Genomic DNA, 11857 nt, shown 5'->3' with positions numbered 1-11857 from the left:
AAATAAAATTAGTAAAAATGAAATTAAATATTTTTAAAAGGAAAGAATTGTATTTTAAAAGAGTCATCCTGAACTGAAGGAGGTCTACGAGACATAACCCATCTGGGCCAGGTGTGGGTGCCTTTAATCCCAGCACTTGGGAAGCAGAGGCAGGGGGAATATTTGTGAGTCTGAGGCACTGGTCTACTTAGTGAGTTCCAGAATGTTTGGAGTCCAGGGTCTGCCCCCAGACCTCCCACCCCCAAACCCTTGACATGTATTGTCAATACAGTGCTGACTCATGTGGCCTTTGAACAGTCACAATCTGGCTAGTGACAACTGAGGCTATAAAGTGCATGTCAGATTTTAAAAAATGTAGTATAAAAATACTACACTTTAATAAATTTCATTAATATCTTATAGGCTGGTGTGGTGTCCCACACCTATAATCCCATAACTCAGGAATCTGAGGCCGGGGCAGTCACATTCAAGGCTACCTCAGGCTACATAGTGTGAGCTGTGGCCAGCCAGACCATGACTTCAGTAAACCAGCCAACTGATGGCAGTTGAAATGGTGCTTTGGACTTATTCAGCTAAGATCGATACACGTGCACCACCATGCTTTCGTATGGTGCTGGGTTGAATCTAATGCTCCCTGCAGTACCAGGTGAGGGCTCCACCATCTGAGCTGCACATCCAGCCCCTTGTACAGTTTTCATTTGACTAGTAGAGAAAATTAAACTGCACAACTAATAAAAACTTTATGCTTTTCTCTTTGGGGATGGGTGCTGGAGGTTGAGTCACAGCTGCCTCTCCTTTCACTGTCCTGAAAGACACAGAAGGCCTTGGAATCCCTGGAACTGTGGGCACCCCCTGATGTGGGTGTGGCCAACTGAACTAAGGGCAGCTTGTGCTCTCAACTGCTGAACAATCTCTCCAGTTCTCTCTTTGGGATTTATTATTTTTATTTTATTTTGTATCTTGAGACGGAATCTCCTAATGGAGCTCATGTGGTCTGGAACATGATATAGTCCAGGCTGGTCTGAAACTCAATGATCTTTCCTCCCCAGATTCCTAAATTTGGGGATAAGAGGTGCGAACCAAAATGCCCAGGTGTTCCTTTTCCTGCCTCCCCGCCCCCTTGCCTCCCTCCTCCCTTTTCTTTTTTTATCCCCCCCCCCACTTGCCTTCCTCTCTGCTTGCCTTCCTCTCTTCCCCCTTGCCTCCCACTGAACCCTAGCCTCTGGCGTGGGAGCGCCTGTTGAGATTGTTTTGCATGGATTTTTTTTCTAGAAAGAAGAGAGTGGTCTGCTTCAAAAGAAATAAAAAGCTCAGTAACTTTTCTGTGCCCCTTGTTAAAGTGTGGTTTCTTTTTTTTTCCCTTGGGACAAGGTCTTATGGAGCTGGGACTGGCCTGGAGCTCATGGTGCAGTTGAGAATGATCCCACTGTCTTCCCCATTCTTTCAGAAGAGGGTGCCAGACCTCATTCCAGATGGTTGTGAGCCACCATGTGGTTGCTGGGAATTGAACTCAGGACCTTTGGAAGAGCAGGCAGTGCTCTTAACCACTGAGCCATCTCTCTAGCCCTGTCTTCCCATTCTTGTGCTGGGATTGCAGCCTCACCATACAGACCTCGGGAGGGGAACTCACCCTCAGTGACTGACGTGGGGGGGGGGGGGGGGGGGGAGGATTCACCCTCAGTGACTGATGCGGGGGAACTCACCCTCAGTGACTGACCGTAACTTTGTAAGGAATAAGGACAGCAGGTCATAGGTCGAGGCTAGAGAAGCCATGGTGGTGTTTTAAGGATGGTCTCTGTCTTACGATCTTCTGCTGTGCTGCTGATTCAGCTGGGGTAACCTCAGATAAGCCGTTTCTCTCTGGAGCTTCCAGTTTCTGGTTCTGCAGATAGGAATGAGAATGAAGGCTACTTGCAAAATCACTTTTGATGCTAGGCATGTGGCTCACTCCTCTAATTCCAGCCTGTGAAGGCCAAGCAGGAGGATGGATTACAGTGAGTCTGAGGCCAGCCTGGGCTCACAGTGAGCTTGAGGCCAGCCTAGGCTAACAGAGCCTCAAAGCAAAAACAATAAAACAAAAAAAGTCAGGCATTCCTGTACTTAGTATTTGAGTGTCGGAGGCAAAAGGATTGGGAGTTCAAGTCCAGCTTTGGCTATACAGTTATAGCTAGAATCCGTCTAAAAACAAATAGGGACAACTAAGAAAAACGCAAGTGAGAGAAAGGGAAGAAAATGAGAAAATAGGGAAGAGGAATATTACAGCCTGAAAAGGCAACTAGTGTTAGGCTGGCTGGGTTACATATGAAGACCTCATCTTTTAAACAAACAAACAAAAGCTGGGTATGATTGTTCGTGCATGGAGTTCTGGCAGTTGAGCAACAGGGGTAGGGGATCACTTTAAGTTGGAAGCTAGTCTGAGCTACATAGTGAGTTCCAGGCTAGACCCGGCTAAAGAGTGAGAGAGTCTTGTATCATACTTCAGTCTAGATGCCGGGTTTGGGGAGAGCCAGTTTCCTTTGGCTGACGAGTTAAATGCCCCACGTGATTGCAGAGCAGGAAGGCCTGTTGTCCGGGAGAAATGTGTGGTGGGCCTGCTGCATTTAGGGCCACTTTCGTACTTTACATGCCTCCTTTGAAGGGCTGTTCTGTAGGAGAGCCTTGGGTTTTGTTTGTTATTTAAAAACAAAACTATCTTGAGAAGAAATTCAAACAAAATAAAAACAAGGAGGCTAATTCCAGGCATGGTGATCCAAGCATGGTGATCCAGACATGGTGATCCAGGCATGGTGATTCCAGGTATGGTGATCCAGGCATGGTGATCCAGGCACAGTGACACACACTGCAGCTTGGGTGGTAAGGCAGGAGAGCTAGCCTGGGCTGCAGTGTGTGCAATGAACTACAAAATGAAGCAAGCATAAAGCAAAGGCTTGGGCATTGCTCTGTGACTGTTTTTCTAGCCAGGCCAAGCCCTGGGTCTGATCCCAGCACCACACTGGGTGGCTCCATACTGTCATTCCTTCTTGGTCATTTACATGTTCACTTTCTTCACCAACCCCAGCTTCCCAGTGGGCGTCCACTGGTCTCTGCTCAAGCAACTCCATCCTTTTCCAAACTTACCTTTCAATCCCATCCATCCTTTAGCGACTACTCGCTGGGTTCCCCAAACAAACCTGAGTGAATTCACCTTGCCTCCCGGTTCAAGGCAGACTTCCGGGCAGGCATTCCAGGAGTCCATCCACTTTCCCAATCTTTCAGGAGACAGCCTTTTCAGCCCTACCCATGCCTGTCCTCCAACACCCTTCCTTGCTGAAGGGCTTCTTCATTCCTTGGGCCTGTGGAAATTCTTCTCATATTTCTTTGTTTCTGGAATTCCCAGCAGAATTGAATTTGCGTCTTTCTCCCCGATGTTTATCCTTTTCCCATGCACACTTGTAGCTGCAAACACATTCTGCTTCTCCAAAACTTACATTTTTCATTTATTGTTGAGACTGTATTTTGTTATATAATCTTAGCCTCAAATTTATGATAATCCGCCTGCCTCAACCTTGCCAATCCTGGGTTTATCAGCATGGGGCACCATGCCCAATTTATATTTAAATTATGAAACACAGCACTACTTAAAAAAATTTAAGAATGAATCTCTGAATTTGAGGTCCTGGTCTACATAGTAAGCTCTTGGCTAGCCAAGGCTACATACTGAGATCATCTCAGAAACCAAACCAAAACAGACAAACACAGAATCCGTCAAAGTAAGGTCGGGGAGCATTTATCTAGGAGCTGTTTGGACAGACTGGACTGGAACACCCTAAAACCGTGCAGGAGGCAAAGGCAGGGGCTCTTTTGGTTTTGCTTTCTACTGGGGATTTCCAGAGTGGCTTTGGGAGGCAGCCATTGCTTGAGCAGACATCCTAGATTGTAAGCCTCCTTGTTAATTATTGAGGGTACTCCTGCTGAGAAATGTCGAAGGCCAGCAGATACTGACTTCAATTGTTTACCCAAGCCTATCGGAACATTCTGTGGTTTAACCTTCAGCAGGCCTGAGTGCAGGCCTCTTGGAACCTCCCAACTCCACTTAAAAAAAAAATCTTAATTGCTAGACGTGGGTAGTGGCATGGCACCTGTTATCCCAGCTACTTGGGAAGCTGAAGTCAGCCTGGCACACAGAAAGACCACATCTCAAACTTAGAAAGAAAAAAGCGCCTAGCACAGGGGTAGTGGCACACACCTGTGATCTCAGTTCTCAGGAGCCTCAAGTGGAAAGAGAAATGAGTACCAGGCTAGACTGGTCTGCATAGTGAGGCCCTGTCTGAAAAAAAAAAAACTGTTAGTTTAAATGATTTAATTTTCCTTGGCAGATGGCAGGGGCTGTGCCTTACTCAGTATTATATGACAGAGCTTCCCCTTATGGCAACTCATGCAATGTTTTGGATGTTAACGTTAGAGCTAAATAAAGTGGGGTTTTGTTGTCGTTGTTGTTGTTTGTTTGTTTCTTCACAATGCAAACAAAATAACATTTTTTTTTACTAGGGAAGACCCATGAAGAAATTTATCTCCCAGCCTTTGGACTCTTCCATGAGACGTAACGCTGAAGGCTTTGTATGAATCCTGAAGGGGTACACCGGAAACTAGCCGCTCCCTGAACCGAAGCAGGTCACTAGGCAAAGGCTGTTGAATTAATGCAACCCATTCATTGTATGCCGGGGGTGGGGGTATTTTGTTTGTTTTTTAATTTAATTTTTTAATTTTATGTGCATATTGGTGTTTTGCTTGCATGTATACCTGTGTGAGGGTATCACATCTTGGAGTTACAGGCTGGTGTGAGCTGTCACGTGTATGCTTGGAGTTGAACGCGGTTCTATGGAAGAACAGTCAAAAGTGTCTTAACTGCTGAGCCCTCTCTCCAGCCCCTGGACATGTTGTTGTTGTTTTTTAAATATTTATTTATTATGTATACAGTATTCTATCTGTGTGTATGCCTGCAGGCCAGAAGAGGACACCAGAATTGAACTCAGGACCTTTGGAAGAGCAGGCAATGCTCTTAACCACTAAGCCATCTCTCCAGCCCCCCGACATTTTGTTTTTTAAGACAGATGTATTTCTTGTATCCAGAAGACTCTAGGTGAATGTTGCCACCTGTCTAGCTCACCCAGAACTTCCAATTTCTCAAAGGAAGTTGTCCTTGACTTTGAAATCCCTTTTCCCTTCTGTCTCTCTCTGGTGTTTTGCCCGTATGTATGCCTGCGCACCTTGTGGTGGTAGTCAGAGGCCAGAGAGGGTATGGGATCACCTAGGACTAGAGCTATTGACAGTTGTGAGCTGCCATGTGGGTGCTGGAACTGATCTCAGATCCTCTGGAAGAATATTCATTGCTCACAACTGAAGAGCCATCTCTCCAACCTGAAATTGTACTTATACTAAATCCAGCTCAAATGCTACTGCCTTGTGTGCATGTGTGTGCTCGTGTGTGCAGGTACATTTGGGAGTAAAGGTCCAAGGACAATGGGTATGATTCCTCTCAGGCAACAGCCACTTTTTTTTCCTTTTGTTAAAGACAAGGTCCCTCACAGGCCTAGAATTCACCAACTAGACTACATTAGCTGTCCAGCAAGCCCCAGGGAATGGCCAGTTTCCATGTCCTCGTCCCTGAGATTGCAGGTCCATTGCCCATCTGTGTTTAGATATCATCAATGGGTCCTGTGCATGCTAAGGAAGCACTCTAGCATCTGGGCTGCACCACAGGCCAAAATTCAAAACAAACTGACGAAAACTTTCTTAATCTCCTAGTTCATTTTCCCCAGTGCTCCCATAGAATATATTTACGATTTAGGACTTTCTACTCTAGTGGTACCACTAGAGTTCTTAGGGTCAAAACCTGGATTATAAAAGCCCCAACAAAGCCAGGCCGTGGTGGCGCACGCCTTTAATCCCAGCACTCGGGAGGCAGAGGCAGACGGATCTCTGTGAGTTCGAGGCCAGCCTGGTCTACAAGAGCTAGTGCCAGGACAGGAACCAAAAAGCTACGGAGAAACCCTGTCTCGAAAAACCAAAAAAAAAAAAAAAAAAAAAAAGCCCCAACAAGCTAGATTTGGCATCAAACCCCAAGACATAAATTAAAGAGACAAGTAATAGAAACAGAGAGAGGAGATTGATTCGATGTGTCCACATTGGAGAGAACAGCAAATAAAGAGGTCAAGTGACCCCAAGTCCACCTTTAGGGTATTGACGTGAGGTTTAGACTCAGATAGAGGATAGAGGCTTGCATAACTGAGCAGGCTTGGCCGGTGTGCACTCCCTAAACCATGGACCCCTCAGGGCCTCTACTCTAGCCTGGCCGACCTAGTAATCTGATAGTAGACAGAATTCTGTGAAATCTCTCCTGGGAGGCATCTTCTTCCTGCCTGACACCAGACTTCAGCCTTTCCCTTACTCTAGTTCAGGAATCCTGGAGAAAGTTTAATTCTTTGGAACCAGTAGTCTGACAGCCTAAGCAGGGGCACAAGTGTCTCTCTTTAGTGTATCTTCACTCCTATTAGATAGATGACTACAGAAGTTGCCTATTATTTCCCTATCATTAATTTTTCATTTTTATTTATTTACTTATTTTGTATACAGTGGTCTGCCTGCATGTACATCTGCAGGCCAGAAGAGGGCACCAGATCTCATTACAGGTGGTTGTGAGCCACCATGTGGTTGCTAGGAATTGAACTCAGTGTTGAGATAAGATTGGCGGGCTGGGCTGCGTCCCGCCACCCGGCTAGCTTTACCCGAAATAATTACACGGAAACTGTATTCTTTTAAACACTGCTTGGCCCATTAGATCTAGCCTCTTCTCGGCTAACTCTTGCACCTGGACTAACCCATTTCTAATAATCTGTGTAGCCCACGAGGTGGCTTACCAGGGAAGATCTTAACCTGCGTCTGTCTGGAGTGGGAGAACCATGGCGACTCACTGAATCTGCTTCTTTCTCCCAGCATTCTGTTCTGTCTACTCTGGCTATCTAAATTCTACCCTATCAGACCAAGCAGTTTTCTTTATTAGTTAACCAATGAAAGCAACAGATAGACAGATGACCCACCTCCATCAAACTCAGGACCTCTGGAAGAACAGCCAGTGCTCTTAACCACTGAGCCATCTCTCCAGCCCATAATTTTTTTCATGTGTGTGTGTGAGAGAGAGAGTGCACACGCACATGCGTGTTCAAGGGGAGGTCAGAGGACAACTTGCAGAAGTTGATTGTCTCCTTCTACCAAGTGGGTCCCAAGTCTCAGTCTCAGGCAATTAGGCCTGGCAGCAGTCACTGAGCCATCCTGCCAGCCTTCGTCATCGTCTTAGTCAGTGTTCTGATGCTGTGAAGAGACACCATGACCATGGCAACTCTGATAAAGGAAAGCATTTAACTGGGGGCTGCCTTACAGCTTCAGCAGCTTGGTCCATTGTCATCATGGTGGGGAGTCTGCTTGGTGGCAGGCATGGCACTGGAGAGGCAGTGAGAGCTTCACAAACTGATCCTCAGGTAGCTGGCAGAGACACTGGGCCTGGAGAGGCTTTTGAACTGGCCTCCTCCAACACACCTCTTAATTCTTCCCAGCAGTCCTCCAAATGGGAACCACACGTCCAAATGGATGGGGATCATTCTTACTAAAGCCCCCACAGTTATTGTCATTATTATTAGTGTTCTTCTTAAAAAATAATAAAAGGGGGGCAGGGGGTGTTCTTCTTGAACACGGGGCACAGGACAGACACGCACGGCGGAACAAACACAGACACGACACGGCGGCTCCCACGTGGGTCCACTTTAATGGGGGAGGGAAACACAAAAGGACGAAGGATGTGGGACACACGAGGAAAAGGCAGGACGAGAGAGGGAGGGGGGGAGAGAGAGGAGAGGGAGAAAGAGAGAGAAAGAGAGAGAGGGCCTCGTGTGGCCCTGCCTTTTTAACGGGGAGCGACAGGTATCCGTAGTCCAGGGGGAGCATGGGAGTTGTAGTTTTCCAAAAGAACAACAATTAGTCCTGTGGATAACTCAGGACTTGACACTTGCTAAGTACACCCTTCTACTCAAACTCCACTCTCCATCCCTCCATTCTATTGCTGCCGTCTTCCCTCTTCCCCTCCCCACTTTGTTTTTTAGACTGAGTCTCACATCGTCTAACTGATCTCCGGTTCAATATATAGGCAAGGATGGCCTTGAACTCCTCACCCTCCTGCCTCTACCCGCCCCCCCCCCAAGTGCTGGGATTACAAGAGCGAGCCACTTGTATATAACAGACTGGGATGTTAAACACGGTAGAATTAACTTGGGGCGGGTGGGTACTGCTGAGGACCAAACTCAGTGCCTCATGCACGTTAGGCACGTACTTTACCGCTGAGCTACAGCCCAGAAGCACCACTGTGCATGATCCTGGAAGAGTCAATGCAAACTTTCCAGGCCACACTGACTCCCTCTGGGCCACAGGTTTCTACTTTTTGTTTTCTGTGTACAGATGTTTTGCCTGCTGGGCCGCAGTGTGATAGTGATTGCGAGACCCATTTCTTATAGGTCTGTAGTTTCCAAAGCGATGTGACCTGCCTTGCCTGTTAGGATAACCTAGCAGTGGACATGTCCCCAACAGCAGGAACACTATTGGTCTAGTGCTTCCAGCTGCCAAGCACATCTGGCCCCAATAACCCCTGCTTTCATGTCTACATCTGCTAGCAGTGCTGCTCAGTGTGGCTCAGAGCTCCTGGGGTCTTCAAGGACAGCAGCTACAATAACACCACCATGTTGACATTTGCACCGGTGATGCTGGCAACAGAGCAACAGAGGCAGCAAATTGGAACAGTATCCATCCACGTTCCTCCTGTCGCATATTTACAGAGTTGGCTACTTACTTCTGTGCTCCTTTATTCATTTTATGCTTTGTTTGTTCCTTTGTGTTTTGGGGACAGTGTCACATGTAACCTAGGCTGGCTCCAAACTTTCTATTCAGCTAATGGCCTTCCTTCTTCCATCTCCCAAGTACTGGGATTACAGACACGCACCAACACGCCGGGCTTGAATTTTTTGTTTGTTTTATTTTACATTTATTTATTAAAAATTGTAAATGATTTACTGGTCAAGCCCAGTACTTGGGAGGCAGATGCAGGGAGAGCACTGTGATTTCAAGGCCAGCCTGGCAACTTCCAAGCAGGTCAGAGCTACCAATTGAGATTTTGCTTGCATGCCTGTGTGGTACTCTTGGAGACCAGAAGCTGATCCCTTAGCGCTGAAGATGCAGGTGCTTGTGAGCTACTGATACAGGTGCTAGGGTCCAAACTCTCTTCTGGTAGAGCAGTAAATGTTCTTAACTATTAAATCATACTTCCAGGCTGGTTGGCTTGCTTGTTTGCTTGCTTGCTTCCTTGCTTCCTTTCTTCCTTTTTCTTTCTTCTTTCTTTCCTCCTTTTAAATTGTGTGTGTGTGTGTGTGTGTGTGTGTGTGTGTGTGTGTGTGTGTGATGCCCTCAGAGGCCAGACACATTGGATCACTCTGGAACCAGAGCAACAGTGGTCGTGAACCACTCAATGTGGGTGCCAGGAAGCAAGCTCTCTTAATGATGAGACATGGCTCCTGCTACCCTATTGATGTTTTAAAAAATATTTTGTTTGATTTTTATTTATTTTAAATGTATGTGAGTGTTTTGCCTTAATGTATATTTGTGAGCCTGGTACCCACAGAGGCCAGAACTAGGTCTTGGATGTTGTTCTTTTGGAAAACTACAACTCCCATGCTCCTCCTGGACTATGGTTACCTGTGCGCACACCTGCGCGCAGGTATGGGATATCCTTCCCAGATTCCCTGGTGCCCCCCGTTAAAAGGCAGGGCCACACGAGGCCCCCTCCTCTCGTCCTGCCTTTTCCTCGTGTGTCCCACATCCTTTGTCCTTCTGTGTTTCCCTCCCCCATTAAAGTGGACCCACGTGGGAGCCGCCGTGTCGTGTCTGTGTTTGTTCCGCCGTGCGTGTCTGTCCTGTGCCCCGTGTTTAAGAAGAACACCCCCTGCCTCTTTTATTATTTTTTAAGAAGAACATTGGATCCCCTAGAACTGGAGTTACAGATAGTTGTGAGCTTCCAAGTGTGTGCTAGGAAGTGAACGCTGATCCTCTGGGAGAGTAGTCTGTGCTCTAACTGCTGAACTATGTCTCTAGTCCCCTTTATTTCATTTTAATTTGTGTGTGTGTGTGTAGATGTGTGCACATGAGTGTAGTTGTTCATGGAGACCAGAAAGCATCAGAGTTGAAGTTACAGGCAGCTGTGAACTGGCCGATTTGGGTGCAGGGAATTGAACTTTGGGTCTCTGAAAGAGCAGTATGTGTTCTTTAACTACGGAGCCATCTTTCTATGCCCTTATTTTTTTTCGAAATGGTGCTATGTATCTCAGGCTATTTCATTGAGTAATCCAATTAAGTAATGATAATTGTGATCTTCTAATTCTCCTGCCTCCACCTCCTGGGATTACAAATGTGTACCACCTCACCTTATTTTATGTGGTGCTTGGGACCGAACCCAGGGTTTCATGCATGTTAAGCAGGCATTCTAACAACTGAGCTACATCCCCCGCTCCCTGGATTGCAATATGTGTAGTTTTGTCTGTTCACATGTGTGCCATGGTGTGCATATGAAGGTCAAAGGACAATCTTGGATGTTGCTACTAATTATCCATCTTATTTGACAGGGTCTCTTGATATTCACTGTTACTTAGGCAGATTAATGAGCTGGCCCTGCAAGCTTCCAGGAGTTTTCTGGTTTGTGTTTCCCATTTCTCCTTAAAAAAATCACTGGGATTGGGCTGGAGAGATGGCTTAATGGTTAAGAACACTGGCTGCTCTTCTAGATGTCTTGAGTTCAATTCCCAGCAACACGTGGTGCCTCGCAGCCATCTGTACTGGGATCTGGTGCCCTCTTCTGGCTTGCTGGCATACGTGCAGGGAGAACACTATACATAATAAAATTTTTTTTAAAGGACTGAAGCTATAGCTCAGTGGTAGAGTGCTTGCTGAGTGTGCAGAAAGTGGTGTTCTCCAGTGCTATTAAAAATAAATAATATTAGCTGTCTAGGTAAGATCACTTGCTGTGTAAGCCTGATGATCTGAGCTGAGCTCCATGGAATCAAAAAAAAGCTGAATGAAAAGGAGCAAGCGTCTGTGACCCCAGCACACTCTCAGAGGAGATGGGAAAGAGACAGGAGACTCTCAGGATGCTTGCAAACCAGAGAGCCCGACTTTCGCTGCAGCAGAGAGACCTATGGATGGAAGGTGGAGACCAGCACCTTAAGGTGGTTCTCTGACCCCAACAAGTGCTCTCAACTCACACACACAGACAAGCACCCCCAAATATATCATAATACAATAAATAAATAAAACCACCTGTACAGTATGGATATGTGTGGTACCAGAGAAGAGTCTAGAATGATTTTTAAAAAGTCTATTAAATTGATTTTTCCTCTTGTCCAGTTAAATATCTGTATGGCCATATTTCCCTCCTATCCTTTAACTAACATTTCAAAACAGATTGAACAGAGAAGCTATGCTGGGTGATGGTGGCACAGGCTTTAATTCCAGCGCTCGGGAGGCAGAGGCAGCGGATCTCTGTGAGTTTGAGGCCAGTCTGGTCTACAGAATGAGTTCCAGGACAGCTAGGGCTGTTACACAGAGGGGAAAAAAAAGAATGTAGCTATGTTTAACTGAACAAAAAATGTAAGAGAATTGTATATAAAACAACACTGAGCTTTGTGGGAAATATATTTTTGGGGTTTATGAAAGAAAAGTCAACTTCTTTCTGTTAGAGCTATTAGCTGATCCACTTGTCCAGTGACTGTTCTATTTATATAGGTTCTAT

This window comes from Microtus ochrogaster (genome assembly GCF_000317375.1).
Source record: "Microtus ochrogaster isolate Prairie Vole_2 chromosome 14 unlocalized genomic scaffold, MicOch1.0 chr14_random_3, whole genome shotgun sequence".
Classification (NCBI taxonomy): Eukaryota; Metazoa; Chordata; class Mammalia; order Rodentia; family Cricetidae; genus Microtus; species Microtus ochrogaster.
Note: the sequence above shows the minus strand (reverse complement) of the source record.